The 15,119-nt window shown below is 40.8% G+C and overlaps 1 protein-coding gene across 2 annotated transcripts in view; it reads left to right on the top strand.

The window, feature by feature from the left end:
• The first annotated feature begins 1,986 nt into the window (after positions 1 to 1,986).
• fhit (fragile histidine triad diadenosine triphosphatase) overlaps positions 1,987 to 15,119 on the top strand; it is a 126,615-nt gene continuing 113,482 nt past the window's right edge. Inside the window, exons 1-2 of one of the 2 annotated variants that reach the window (XM_085159113.1) lie at positions 1,987 to 2,164; positions 12,648 to 12,714. The gene's annotated coding sequence lies outside the window, so the exon portion shown is untranslated. The remainder of the gene's footprint in view (positions 2,165 to 12,647; positions 12,715 to 15,119) is intronic. The other variant, XM_085159111.1, reaches the window with a different exon arrangement.

Below are 15,119 nucleotides of genomic sequence, written 5' to 3'. Positions count from 1 at the left end.
GCCAAGGCAGGTCAGCAAGAACAGGGGTAATAGAGACATGGCACCGACTACCAGTAAGGAGACGAGCAGCCGCATTCTGAACAATTTGGAGTCTATGGAGGAGAGTAGAGTTAAGACCGACGTAAAGTGAGTTGCAATAATCCAACCTAGATGTCTCAAAGGCGTGGATAAGCTTTCCAAGGTCCCTATGTGGAACTTAATGCCTGGCCTTGCTAATAAGATGCAATTGATGGAAGCAAGATTTAACAACAGAAGACACTTGTTTGTCGAACTTAAAAGAGTCTCTTGTATCGTTTCTTATGCAGATTGAAAGAGGGTAGGCAGGGAAAGCTAGTGGGGGAGTCTGGTCGTAGTGAGGCGGCATCTCCCAAAGTCCAGTGTCGATCGAAGCGATGTTGTCAGTTTTGGCCGGCGGTCATAGGTTCTGTCCAATAATATAACGCGAGACTGGAGTAAAAGACATCCATGGATTGGCACTTTATTAATGGAGGAACATGATAAGAGCACAAGAACTCTAACTATAACTAAATAAAATGGCTTTCTTTTATATTCTACCTTTGCAGGTGAGCATCCGGAATAGCCCAAGTATGGGGGTTAACTAATCAACATGAAAACATAACCCTCCACACAACAAACATACAATAACATTAAAGCACATAACAAACATATACATATTTCCAACACGTACTATAAACAAACCAATAACATAAGCTTCACCCATTACTATACAAATTAAAACCCTCTTTAACCACACTCCCTAACCTGGCACACTGGTCTGCTCCAAGAGCTCTTAAACAGGTGATTGAACCGCTTTCACTCTTTTGCTCCACATCCTGCAAGAAGCAACGAGGACAGGTGAGTACCTTTACAAGTTCTCATTTCACATATATTTAGGTTATTGACAAATGATTAACTGCAAGCAGCTCTAACTTTGGCTCTTCTCTGACACAGGTAGGATGGCCAGCCCCCCTGTCTCTTCACCTTCACAAGCTGTCAATTTAATCGTATGTCAAATAAACCCAATAAAAGACTCCATAAGAACTAATGTGTTTTTCTTTATTACCCTATTTTAAAGTCCCAATCCAACAATTTATCATTAACAATACCAACCAGGTAATGGAACCCCTGGTCTCCATTACAGATGTGAATAGGAGAAACAGAGGTCTAGGAGTGTTTGCCGGTCATATGTTAATAATGCACAGCCACCTGATGAGCATAATATGAAGAAAATAAAAAGTACTATGCCAAAATCCAGAAGCCGGTAGAGAGGGTAAAGAGCAAAGGGGCAGATGCAGAGTAACGAGAGTAAAGACGGCCAGCCATAGACACCGGCGCCATCTTCAATACCGGTAAGGGTGCCTGCACCTGCACACACGCTTCTTAGCAGGGCGAAGCTATGAGCTAGAAAAATCCAGGCAGACAGCCTGTGTTTAGCAGCAGGATTTTTAAAATGAAGTTGTTAATCCAAAAATTAATCCCTGAGCGAACAGGAAAGGGAAATGGATTTTGAAATGGAGTTTATTAGAGTGGAATTCAAAAATGTTTTTTGAAATGACGTTTTTAAAAAGCATTTTAAAAATCCGTTTATTAAATTGGAATTCAAAAATCAATTTACAAATGGAGAATTTATTCTACAATTCATTATTTCAGCACAGAATTCTTTATTTCGACGCACGTGGCTCTTGTGGTCCTCTATAGATATTAGGTAATAGTTCACTTGGGAAAGTAGTTTAATTTTATGTCGTTGTTTAATGCGCCTTGAGGCAACTGCTGTTGTTGGCGCGTTATATAAATAAAACTGAATTGAACTGAATTTCTTATTGAGTCTAAAGTATTTAACAGGATTACGCCGACACAAACTAAACGTGTATGTGGGAATTTTCTGTTATTCTGGATGTAAGTTGCATCATTTTTGTGTCATATTTTGTTTCTCACATCCAATCAATATTGTAACCTAAAGCATTTAACATTTCAGTTAAATGATTACAGAAAATAATCTTTCGAATCTGCGAAAAATATTCCTCCTGGCTGTGAACGCCACGTAAAGATCGTCCCTCGTGCACTCTGGTACTTGTAGTTTTTCAAACATGTTTTCCGGTCTACAACGCGTTCCCATACAACTACACTTCCCATAATGCACGTGGGCGAAGCTGTCCGACAGACGGTGAGTGTGTCGAACATTTACTTGTTTTGAAAGTTTAGCACTAGCTCGCTAGCTCCTGTCGGCATGTCTCTGTTATCTTTTTTTTCTTAACTGTAAACGTGCCCGTGATTTTAAAAAAGTCTTTACCGAATAATAACGGGGCAACACCCGGTACGGGATTTCCTGTGCTCCACGTGACAATGTATACCGCAAACATCCGCGAGCTTAACAGTCCCTTTAAATTAGCCGGCCCGGCTAGCTGAAGGTAGCTAGCCGCGTTTGAAAGTAAAATAATGAGTCAGCGAGCACGATGCGTGTGGTCAGCTTGGCTCAAAGTCGCTGACCCGTCCTTCCCATATGCTGCTCACAACGTTTTACAGAAATATGCCCCCACCCCCCGCAGTGTCTAAGGGTTGGTTGTGCTGTGGGAGCTGTTACCTGTCATGGTTAAAGTTTACCTGTCACTGAAGATAAAGGGCTGTTCACGTTTACGTGTGATAAACCATGCTGCCATGCTTGATATTATTTACATTTCACCTTTCATTTAATTTATTCATTCATTTAGAGCATAGGTGTCAAACTCTGGCCCGCGAAGCCATATCAAATTACTATCAGAGCTGGCCTACTGGTATTATACAGCTAATATATATGCAGTGTTGGGAAGGTTACTTTTAAAATGTATTCCATTACAGAATACAGAATACATGCCCCAAAATGTATTCTGTAACGTATTCCGTTACGTTACTCAATGTCAGTAACGTATTCTGAATACTTTGGATTACTTAATATATTATCATGCTGTTTACAACTACATGAATGTACTATTGCTGTGATTTATTACTGTTACTGAAGGTCCGCGGCTCCGAACCGTAGCAAAGGGACCTCTGGCTAATACGGTGGGTTCTGTGTCGGCTCGTAGCTGAAAACTAGCTTTACTTTGTTGTCTGGGTCACTTTGCTAGCAGAGACAGAGAGAGGCGTTGAAAGGCTGCTCCAACAGAACTTATTGTTTTTGGAGGAAAACACGAACACGGTGTACAGTCGAGTCTTAATAGCTTACTTACAACTGGGCTCGTCAGGCTCTCTTCTTGGCTGCAGTGGTTATTATTATATTTACATGCTTCCAGCTCCGGTTTTTGCTCGATGACAGCTCGTACTTTTCCTTTTTCTCCCTCCCTCGCTCACAGACACATAACGTGTATGTCAGTCCATTCTCCATGCAGCACGGACTACACTGCCTATGATGCTACATTCTTTAGAGCTATACCTGTAGCATTCTGCCTGTTAGCTTAGCACAACAACAACAACAAAAACGCCTCTCTCACCCAGGAAACAGCAGAAAGAGAGCGTCACCCTGTAACCATGGCAACCGTAACGCTGCCACCTGGAACAACAGAACGTAGCTGTCAAACAAAACCCAAACAGTCCTGACCCGCCACAATATGAAACAGGGAAGTACCGCCGTGTAATCCATTTATTTCAACAAAGTAACTGTATTCTAAATACCACCTTTTTAAATGGTAACTGTAACGGAATACAGTTACTCATATTTTGTATTTTAAATACGTAACGGCGGTACATGTATTCCGTTACTCCCCAACACTGTATATATGTTGTTTAGTATTAAGCTTTGCTTGTTCCATATTCAGTTTTTCAATAAAACGTGTTTGAGTCCATAAGAAAAGATTCATTCTTATATCTGGAGGAATAAATAAATATTAATGTTAGCCCGCGACTTTGTTCCAGTTTTGAATTTTGGCCCACTGTGTATTTGAGTTTGACACCCCTGATTTAGAGCATGCTTGTCCCTTGTTGAAGCCATTGTATCGTACTTTTTGGGCTTTTTAGTTATTGCAGCTTAAATATTTAGGGCATGAGAACTGTAAAGGCCCCTTTTTTATCTGCTCTGATAAGGGTCCACTCCTGACAATAATAGTGTAATAGAAACAATAATAATAGTAATGTTTGATGATGGTCATAGTGGCAACAGGAAATGTCATATTTCACACCGTAATGCTTACTGCTGTATCGTATTTGACGATAACTTTTTTTTTTTGAGTTTTCAAGGCTGTGACATCATCAGTGTGATTTTTTTCCTCTGAAAAACCAAATAAATAAATTGCACAATACATGTTTAAGCAAATCTAAAAAAAAAAAAAAAAGAAAAGCCAGATGTAGCAAATATGATACAAATCATAAATCATATACAGAAATGAAAATAAATAAAATCTTTTTTTAAACAAATTTATCACATGGTTCAATAAACTTTCATTTTCTAGCAAATATTTCTTATTTCAGGCTTTAAGGCACAGCTTCAAGGTGAATGAAAGTAATCTAAATGTAGTCAGAAAACCCTGCTCTAACTTCACCTTTACAGCTGTGTGTTGTCATTAAATGGCATGACTCGATGTTGGTCCATGAAGCACCGGTGGCTTGTTACACATTGTTCAGTCTGCCCCAAACTTCATGTTTCACTAAAGTCCCAACCTGAGCGCATCTTTATACCAGCAGTCAGGGATAGTCTGAGCTCGACCTAGTGGGAACTGAATAATTTAATGTTTCATTAGTTATTTTGAGCCTCTCGCCCTATGACAGCAGCTGGGATAGTTATTTTGATGGACTTCTTCTTATTCACCTCATGTGGTTAAAATAAATGTTAGCTGCAACGTGATGAAGGCTTTATGGGCTTTAAGCTGCTCCAGCACTACATGTCTGAGTAATATAGAATTACCAGTTAACCTAACCCTACTATCTTTAAATAACTTGCTTATGCAAAAGCCAATTAAAGTTTAATCCAAGTTATTGCAAGAAAACCCGAAACTGCATCTTGCTCTACTATCAGCATAATCCAGCTGCAGCATATCTCGAGGTACCCCAGGTTGGGGCCCTATCATTGCTTTCTGCAGCTTTAATTTCTAGATATGGAAACCTGGAACCTCTGCTGTGCTGGTAGCAGTTTCTGTACTTAAGTCTGCAATGATGGAGGTAACAGTGGGACCTCACACAGAAATAATGTTTTGAGTTTTTAGATTCGTTTTTTAAGTGATGTTGTAATTGTAATCCACAATTACACACACACGACTCGGAAAAATGGAAGAGATAACAGAATGTATAGATAATAAGAGGAGTTTTCGTAAATCTAAAGAAGGCGTTTGATACTGTTAATCAAACTGGAAACTGGAGAAGTACGGGTTTAGGGGAGTGGTTTTGGACTGGTTAAAAAGCTATTAAAAGGCAACAATATGTACAAATAGATGAATATAAATCTGATTTGATGCATGTTGCTTGTGGAGTACCTCGTTTATTATGTACATAGTCTATGCAGAGTCTCGCAGAATTGAAAGTTTGTAATATTTGCAGATGACACAATTCTACTGTGTTCAGGTGTGGAATTGCCACAAGTTTTGGAGATGATCACACAGGAATTAACGATATTAAAGACGTGGTTTGATATAAATAAATTATCATTGAATCTAGATAAAACCAAATTTATGTTGTTTGGAAACCAAAAGAAGAATATCAAAGTAGAAATATGTGTTGACAATGTTTAGAAAGAGTCAATGAAATAAAATTTCTTGGTGTGATCATTGACCACGAGCTCTGTTGGAAACCACACAGTACTTATGTTCGGGGGAGACTGGCACGGGGCATTGCCGTCCTGGGGAAAGCCCTGCATATATTATACTGTGCTTTACTACTGCTGTATACGAGCTACTGTGTAGAGGTCTGGGAAAACACAAAACTAACACTCAAACAATACCTAGAATACAGAAAAGGGCCATTAGATTAATAAATAATGCAGGGTGCAGGGATCATACAAATGGACTGTTTTTCAAAATGCAAGCTATTAAATTCCGACTTGGTGGAGTTTAAAACAGAGCAAATAATATATAAAGTAAAACTAATAAAATGCTTCCAAAAGAAATCTGTAAATTGTTTATAGAAAGAGACGGTGGGTATAACTTAAGAAATGGAATTTAAAAATACAAAGTTTTTAGAACAACTTTAAAAAGTATGTCTATCTCTGTAGCAGGAGTTAAATTATGGAACAGTTTAACAGAAGAAATGAAAGAAAGTAACACAAACCAGTTTAAAATGAAATATAAAAAACACTTTTAGCAAATATAAGAATGAAGAAAACAGGGTGAACTCAGGGCGGTAATGTTGTTCGTAATAGTGTTTTCGTTTGTTTGTCTCATCATTTGTGAATCTGCAAACGTTACCACCAGTGTTGGTCAAGTTACTTGAAAAAAGTAATCAGTAACTAATTACCGATTACTTCCCCAAAAAGTAATCCCGTTACTTTACTGATTACTTATTTTCAAAAGTAATTAATTACTTAGTTACTTAGTTACGTTTTAAAAACACGATTTACAACCTGAATAGGTGATAAAGTGATAGATCTTTCAGCCCAATTCTACTTTTTCTACATAATCTGATCTCCTCCAATCATGATCTCCTCCATGCCTGCTTCATGCCCTGGGGGGCGGGGCTATGGCTCTCTACATCCTCTAGCAGACCATTACATGGGGAAACCATTTGAATACAAGCGCGCCGATCCACACAGGTGTGCACACGGGTGTTCACTGTTCGTAGACTTAAATCACACCTTTCTTGGCTGCTACTTCAAAGCACATTGTGCGCTGTCTGTCCTGCGTGCTGCACAACAACATTCAATATTTAGTATTTACTGCTGTTTACACTTAGCTAGATTAATGCGATGGTGTTGTGTATAGTATGTTGCTTTGTTTTGTTTTTTTTGCTTGTTTTCTATTCTTTTTCTCTCAACAGGTGATCCCGGAGATATTTTTCCCCCCCCCTTTCTCACTGTCCCTCTCCCCTTCTGTTTTTCTTTTCCTTCCTCTTTCTTTCTCCCTTTCCTATCCCTCACTCATGTCTGTCCCGTCTGTAACAACTGAAAATAAAATAAATAATAAAAACAAAGGTCGATCAAATGGACCAATACGGCAATGCCATGATGATCCATTTGGCAAAATAAATCCATTGGGTATCCTTGTTGGTCTTCAGACAACAATTCTGACGGCTAAAGAACCAAATGGGACAGGCAAAAAAAAAAAGAAAAAAAGAAAAAAAGAAAACAAGATCAAGCCAAAACATGAGAACTCAAAATACTGGGTCAAACTGACCCAGAACCATGACAGGACATATTAATATGTCCATGCAGCTCTGTGATTGGCCAAAGTCCTTCACAGAGCTGCTGCTCTGACAGCATGAGGCTGGTCTTTGAGCCAGCAAATGTCTTCAGGTTTCTATTATGATATTTTTCCACTGTGTGTAAACTTAAGCTTCTTTACTGTTATTATGTTACTGTTAGTATTAGTCTGAGACATTTCCAGTTAAGATTCACATAATGCAGATCTACTTCAGCAAGTCACTAAAGCATCAGATGTAGGTGGTTTTTGATTAAAATCGATTCTAATTTGGATAATGTGATATTGAGTCTTTAAAAATCCTGAATCGATTCTTAAATATCAATTAATTTTGCCCAAAACGCCAGAATCTCAGGTTTGGTGACATCAGAGGTGAATGAAGAGTATATGGTGCAGACTATAACTGCACGCAGCTCCACCTATTGGGCCATTTGTTTCTCGGATCCAGTGATCTGAGGGGGTGAAACCTTTTACATCAGGCTCCAGTGTCTTCTTTATCCCATTGTTCATGCTGTGAATGATACTCAACGCTGCATCGTGCTGTCTGTCTTGAGAGGCGTGGTCTGATGTGTTGAACACTTCTTAACACCGTGTTCTGGTAATGCAGTGCTGCCATAACACTGCGCTGCTGTTTCCACAGCTGTTCGTGATGCACACGCTGTGATAAGTACGCAGCTCAAGTAGCCTGTGGACTATTGTCTTCGATAATGCAGATGATGGCATCCTAGCTTTGAAATCACCAAGGAAGAAGCCAGGGCTCATCCTTTGGGCTCCTCTGATCAGGTCATCTAGAGCTCATCCTTTGCACCTTTCAAATGCAGTGAGGATAGTATAGGCATAGGCACTGCATGACATTAGCGTTTGGTAGGGCACAATAAAGAGTCATCATAAGGCTACATATGCTATGATAACTGCCACACTGAAACATTTGAATTCAAATTTGAATTGCCGACACCTGAGCTGGCACTAAAATTCTCTCAACTTTAATTTAATTTAGAATGATTTATTGTAAAATTGTATTTAATTAGCTGTTCTCTTCATTGCTATTAAGGAAGCTTGCATGAATCCTCCACCCCTAATAGGAACCATCTGGTCATAAGAAACAAAACTTAGCATGTAAATGAATAAAAATTCAGGTTTGCAGTTTGCCATTGATGCTCAAAGACAAAGTTAATTTACACCAGTGGCATTTTTACATTGGTACAAAAGGCTGGTGGAGCCAGCAGTTCAAATTTAATTTGAGAATAGCTGCATTTTATACAGTGTTGGGGAGTAACGGAATACATGTACCGCCGTTACGTATTTAAAATACAAAATATGAGTAACTGTATTCCGTTACAGTTACAGTTTAAAAAGGTGGTATTTAGAATACAGTTACTTTGTTGAAATAAATGGATTACACGGCGGTACTTCCCTGTTTCATATTGTGGCGGGTCAGGACTGTTTGGGTTTTGTTTGACAGCTACGTTCTGTTGTTCCAGGCAGCGTTACGGTTGCCATGGTTACAAGGTGACGCTTTCTCTCTGCCTGTTTCCTGGGTGAGAGAGGCCTTTTTGTTGTTGTTGTGCTAAGCTAACAGGCAGAATGCTACAGGTATAGCTCTAAAGAATGTAGCATCATGGGCAGTGTAGTCCGTGCTGCAGGGAGAATGGACTGCCATACACGTTATGTGTCTGTGAGCGAGGGAGGGAGAAAAAGGAAAAGTACGAGCTGTCATCGAGCAGAAACGGGAGCTGGAAGCATGTAAATATAATAATAACCACTGCAGCCAAGAAGAGAGCCTGACGAGCCCAGCTGTAAGTAAGCTATTAAGACTCGACTGTACACCGTGTTCGTGTTTTCCTCCAAAAACAATAAGTTCTGTTGGAGCAGCCTTTCAACGCCTCTCTCTGTCTCTGCTAGCAAAGTTGACCCAGACAACAAAGTAAAGCTAGTTTTCAGCTACGAGCCGACACAGAACCCACCGTATTAGCCAGAGGTCCCTTTACTACGGTTCGGAGCCGCGGACCTTCAGTAACAGTAATAAATCACAGCAATAGTACATTCATGTAGTTGTAAACAGCATGATAATATATTAAGTAATCCAAAGTATTCAGAATACATTACTCTCATTGAGTAACGTAACGGAATACGTTACAGAATACATTTCGGGGCATGTAATCTGTAATCTGTAATGGAATACATTTTAAAAGTAACCTTCCCAACACTGATTTTATCTTTCGTCATTAAGGGTTGCTGTAGCTCAGGAGGTAGAGCAGGTCATCTACTGATCGGAAGGTTGGTGGTTCGATCCCTGGCTCCTCCAGTCTGCATGTCAAGTATTCTTGGGCAAGATACTAACTTGCTCTCCGATGCATCCATCGGAGTGTGAATGTGTATGAATGTCGTTAGAAAGCACTACGTATAGATAAAGTGCTTGTGAGAATGGGTGTGATTGGGTGAATGAGGCATGTTGTATAGAGCGCTTTGAGTACTCCGAGAGAGTAGAAAAGCGCTACATAAGAATCAGTCCATTTACCATTAGATAATTGTCACCGTGTCCCTCAGATTGATTGACCTGCTTAACGTCATAACTTCACATGGAGATTTGCAAACAAGGATGGATAATGTAAGAGGCCTGTGTCAATGATGCATCTTTTCTTCATGCCACAACAACACGTCATATAGTTTGTTTTCCTTGCCTCTGCTTCGTGTATGAAACTTCTTTTTTAGGTTTGCCTTTGTTATCTTTCTAGAGACTTATCAGAATATCTCTTGGTGTTATCTGTCTCCACCTACCTGTCCATCAAAGGTAATTGGTGGTAGGCAAGTCTCAGCAGTAGCCATCTAGGCATTGTTTCCAACAACCTAGGCTCTTGTGGCCCACTCAGGGGATACTCCATTGTTCCTCCTGCATCTTGCAGGTCTTGATTCCTGCAGACCAGGGGTGGGAACTCCAGGCCTCGAGCGCCGGTGTCCTGCAGGTTTTAGATATCACCCTGGGTCAACACACCTGAATCACATGATTAGTTTGTTACCCATTACGGCTTTTACTATACTGGTCTACTTGATTTTCATAGTTTATTCGATCTTTATTATTTATTTTAAGTTATTATAGTCAGAATGTACAGGACCGGGGATGGGGAAGAGAGAGAATAAGAAAAGAGAAGAAAGTTAACAGAAGGAAAGGTTAAGAGAGCCAGAGAAACACAAGCAAAACAAAAACAACACAGCAACAATCAACATTAGCAAAGGCCCCCCAGCAGGGGCCCAACAGAGCTGCTAACCCTACCCCAGGCAGGGTAAACGTTCCCGTGCTCTATTACTCATCGTAGGCATCTAAATCGCTTCTCTGGTCCTTCAACCAGGACCAGTTTGCCATGGAGACCCTAGCAATATATGAGTTAACCTGCTTTACAAGTAGGCTGGACTCTGGCCTTTCTGTCTGTCTCAGGCGAATATTACTGCCCACAGTGATTCTACCCTCTGAACTGTTAAAGTATTAAACACCTTGCATTTAGTCCTTTCATAATGGATTCTTTTTCAAAGATGAGTAAGAAGTGTGAAAACACTGTTGTACACAAAAAAGAGAACCAAACAAAAAAACTGACTGTTGTTGTGTAGAATAAAGACTTAGGGCTGAAAATCACTCATGAAGTGTTTTTACCGTCTCTGAGCAGCAAATAATGCAATTGTTTGTTTAGAGTGAGGGCACTGGCATTAACCATAAAGACTTCACACTCACAGTGGAGCACAGGTGGTCTAGAGTACTTGTGTATCGCTACAGTAGCTCTAAACACTCAATATATAAGCAGCTTTTCACCAGTATGTCAGTTGTGGCACTGGTACCAGAGCTAGGGATGCAACGATACCAATTTTTTCAAACCGATACGATACCGATACTTGGATCTGAGTACTTGCTGATACAGAGTACAAAAAACGATACTTCTACCACACACACACACACACACACACACACACAAATACAATTAATTGGAAGACAGGTTTTATTTTATTCTCTGCCGATAAAAAATAAAATCTTAATAAAAATGAACACAAAAAAATTTCAAATGAAAAATAAGCACTTCTGTTAAATTATTGCAGAGTCTCCACATTGTAATTTAACAAAATATCACTGAACTATTGGCACTGACCCGAGCTTTCAGAATAATAAATAAACACTTCTGTTTGGAATAAAATAAATACAAATTAGGTTTGAGAATAAAATAAACTTTTAAATTATTGCAGTTATTGCGGTCCACACTGCTGACATTTTGTTTAGCCTAGCTACAGCAGCCTCCAGTTTCTCTTTTGTTATCTGGAGCTGCCAGTCTCACTCGCCTAACCCTGTGCCTGTTTAGCACGAGATGTCCCCCTAGTGGCCAATCTAAAAAACTACAACAGAAATGACAAGCCACCCTCTGATTAATGAAATAAGTTAGTATCGGTTCATGGTATGGGTTAACTTTTACGAGTATGAGTACACACACATTTTACAGTATCGGCCCCGATACCCGATACCAGTATCGGTACTGGTGCATCCCTAACCAGAGCTGTTTTATGAAGATGCTGCTAATGCAGATGCTAAACCAGAGCAGGCTCTTCTTATGGAAGCTGAGACCCTTCAGTCTATGCAGCAACAGAACGGTTTTCTGTAACTCGGTTTTGGCAACTGTGATGAACGTTGCTGTGGTCTGTCTGAAGAGCAGCATCAGAGCTGGTGACTGAGTAAAGGTAGCTCTGTGATTGGCTGCAAACTGGACACTTTTAAAGATGTGTTGGAATGAACAAAGTGTTCTCCATCAGTGGAGCTCCTTCTCTGACATGCTGACTTAGCTCTGCTGCCACAAGAAGACATCAGACAGGAAATCACGCATGCAAGTTGTTATCAGCCTCTATTTTTGATATCATCCCATGACTGTGGCAGCAGAGGGTTTATTGCTGCTGAGGGGAGGGGGGGGGAGAGTGCTGACTTACTGAGCTCTAACGTGACAGGATTTCAGATGGTTCCAAAAATAAAATGTCAGTGTTGCCATTTCGACAAGTATTTGTAAGTATTGTGTAACTTTGTCAGGCGATGTGGGTACCACAGTTTAGGTAGTTAATGAGAATGACTTCAAATTTATTTACATAATCAGGCTTCTTCTATTTCTGTGCCCATCAGTGTTTAAAAATAAAAGTAATAGAAAGTTAGAAAGTTGTAAGCCATCAGTGTGTCTATGCACACTATACAAGGTCAGTGGAGCTGCCGTCTGATTTCCACCAAGAGGGTTAATGTGGAGGAGCTCCACCTCTCCCCTTGTTGGTTCTTACATTCACATCAAAATAACATCCACTCTGTTTTCTCCTTCCCAGCATGTTCATCCTGCCTCAGCCACAAACACAAGCAGTCATCTGAACCACGGAGAAGTCGTCCTTCAAGGTAAAGATCACAGCGTAGCTCACTGCTGGTTTGCAATTCTGTGGTGAAAACTGTGTCTACTTGATACAAAACAGTCTTCATAGCATGCACAAAGACAAGAAAACATCTAAAAGTATATCTTTGGAATACATTTTCTAAAACAAACATATTGCTAAATGTGAGGACTGTCTGTTCTCTGTACTCTAGGGAGAAAAACAATCTTTGACAGTTGTTTTGAAAACACTTGGCATCAATTTGAAGTGTACACAATTAGTTATTAATACATGCAAACTCACCAGTGGAATCCTTCAAGGTGGAGTCTTCATCATCAGTAATAAATAAATGCAAATCAGTTGTGCTGCAAACACACTCCTGTGAGGAGCCGCGTTAAAGCAAATGTCTCATTCATCAGTTTGTGGACTGACAGTGTTTCAGGCCGAAGCCTCAGTAATCCACTCAGCGACTGCTCTGCTTCCTTTCATTCTGAAGAGGAGGGAGTCATTTGAAAGAGCGACAGGAAGGGAGGGAGGCTCAGAACTCAGACAATCAGCCAGATAATAAGAAGGATCACTATTATTACGTCTATAAACAGCATCTAATCGGTGCAGTATGCAAGCATTACACTCTAGTGTTTTGGTGGAGCACTGAGTAATAATAATAATCTTATTTTTCTTCTTCTTATTATTATTGTTATTATTACCACAATCCCTTCATTTCCTTCATGGTCTAAGCAACAACGCCCAGACCACCTCCTCTCTAGTTACCTCATCCAGGTTATCCAAAGAAACACGGGCATTTCCAGGCCAGCCAAGACGATCTATCACAAGCACCTCACCACAACAGCATGCTTGTAAAATGCCGGAGTTCTGTTAATGTAGAGGTTTGGCACTCTACACTATTCGAGCCCCACTTGAATGACTGCACTCTTCACTCTAAGGGAGAGGCCAACCACCCTTCAGAGAAAGCAGATTTCTGCTGTTAGTATATTCTCAGTCTTGTAGATGTAGAATTGATGGATTTGCTGTTACACTGGGCTCTCTCTTCACTACAGTGGACAGTGCTACAGCTTCAGCGTCACTGCAGCTGTAGTCTCAGTCCATCTGTTAATCTCCTGCTCCCTTCTCACTTGTGAACACAACCCTGAGATGCTTAAACTCCTCCACATTGGGCAGCCACTCATCCCTGACCTGGGACAATGCAAACTAAGATCTTGCATTGCTTGTACAGGACCGAATGGGCCAGACACCCACAATCCTGACTCACACCCCAAAGGATACCAGAAAGGAACGTGGTTGAACTCCTGGAAGTCAAAAAACTGCATGCAGACTAAACAACAAAACAACTTACCTTTCAAGCACACAGACATTCCCAGGATGAGGATGAGTGTGGTCCCCCTGTAATTAGAGCACACCTCCCAGTCCCCCTTCTTAAAGATGGGAATCAACACCCCAGTCTGCCAACCAAGAGGCACTGCTCCAGATCTCTAGGCAACGTTACAGAGGCATGTCAACCAAGACAGTGGGACGATATCTGGAGCTTTAGTCAAAGGAGCTTGCAAAGAAAAGCGTCTGGACTTCTTTAAGTTACTTGAAGACGTTTCACCTTCATCCGAGAAGCTTCTTCAGTTCTAAGGTCAAATGGTGGAGAGTCCCAGATATAAAGCTAGTGGGAGTTTCCCCCCACAGAGGGACAAAAGGACCCCCTGATGATCCTCTAATCGCCTGAGCCAAGGTGTGGAACTGGGTGTGGGTCCCAATCAGCCAGAGTTTCAGGTGAGTTCATTGTGAAACCTGGCCCCACCTTATCATGCAAATTCCTGAGGTCAGATGGCCCAGGGTGTGAGTGGGCGTTAAGGCGTCTGGGAAGGGATCTCAAAACTGGATTATAGATGGCAGACAGTTGGTGTCGTAAACCACCGCCTCTGTTCAAAGATGGTCGCTCACAGTGGACATAGATGGCTTCTTTCACTCCTCTTTCAAACCATCTGTCCTCTCTGTCCAAAATGTGAACATTGGCATCCTCGAAAGAGTGACCTTTATCCTTAAGATGCAGATGGACAGCTGAATCTTGTCCTGTGGAGGTCGCACATCATCATCAGGGGTCCTTTTGTCCCTCTGTGGGGGGACACTCCCACTAGGGTTATATCTGGGACTCTCCACCATTTGACCTTAGAACTGAAGAAGCCTCTCGGATGAGAGGTGAAACGTCTTCAAGTAACTTAAAGAAGTCCAGACGCTTTTCTTTGCAAGCTCCTTTGACTACGATGACCTGGATGACTGAGAACCTTCATAGACATCTGGAGCTTTAAGGAACTCAGGGCACAACCATCCTCGTCCCCATGGATGGGTCTGCCTCTCCCTGAGATTTTTAGTAGAAAAAATAAGATGACACAGCATAGCCTTTATTAGTCCCAGAGTTGGGAAAGT

This window comes from Neolamprologus multifasciatus, chromosome 5 (genome assembly GCF_963576455.1).
Source record: "Neolamprologus multifasciatus chromosome 5, fNeoMul1.2, whole genome shotgun sequence".
NCBI lineage: Eukaryota > Metazoa > Chordata > Actinopteri > Cichliformes > Cichlidae > Neolamprologus > Neolamprologus multifasciatus.
Note: the sequence above shows the minus strand (reverse complement) of the source record. Positions and strands in the feature narration are given on the sequence as shown.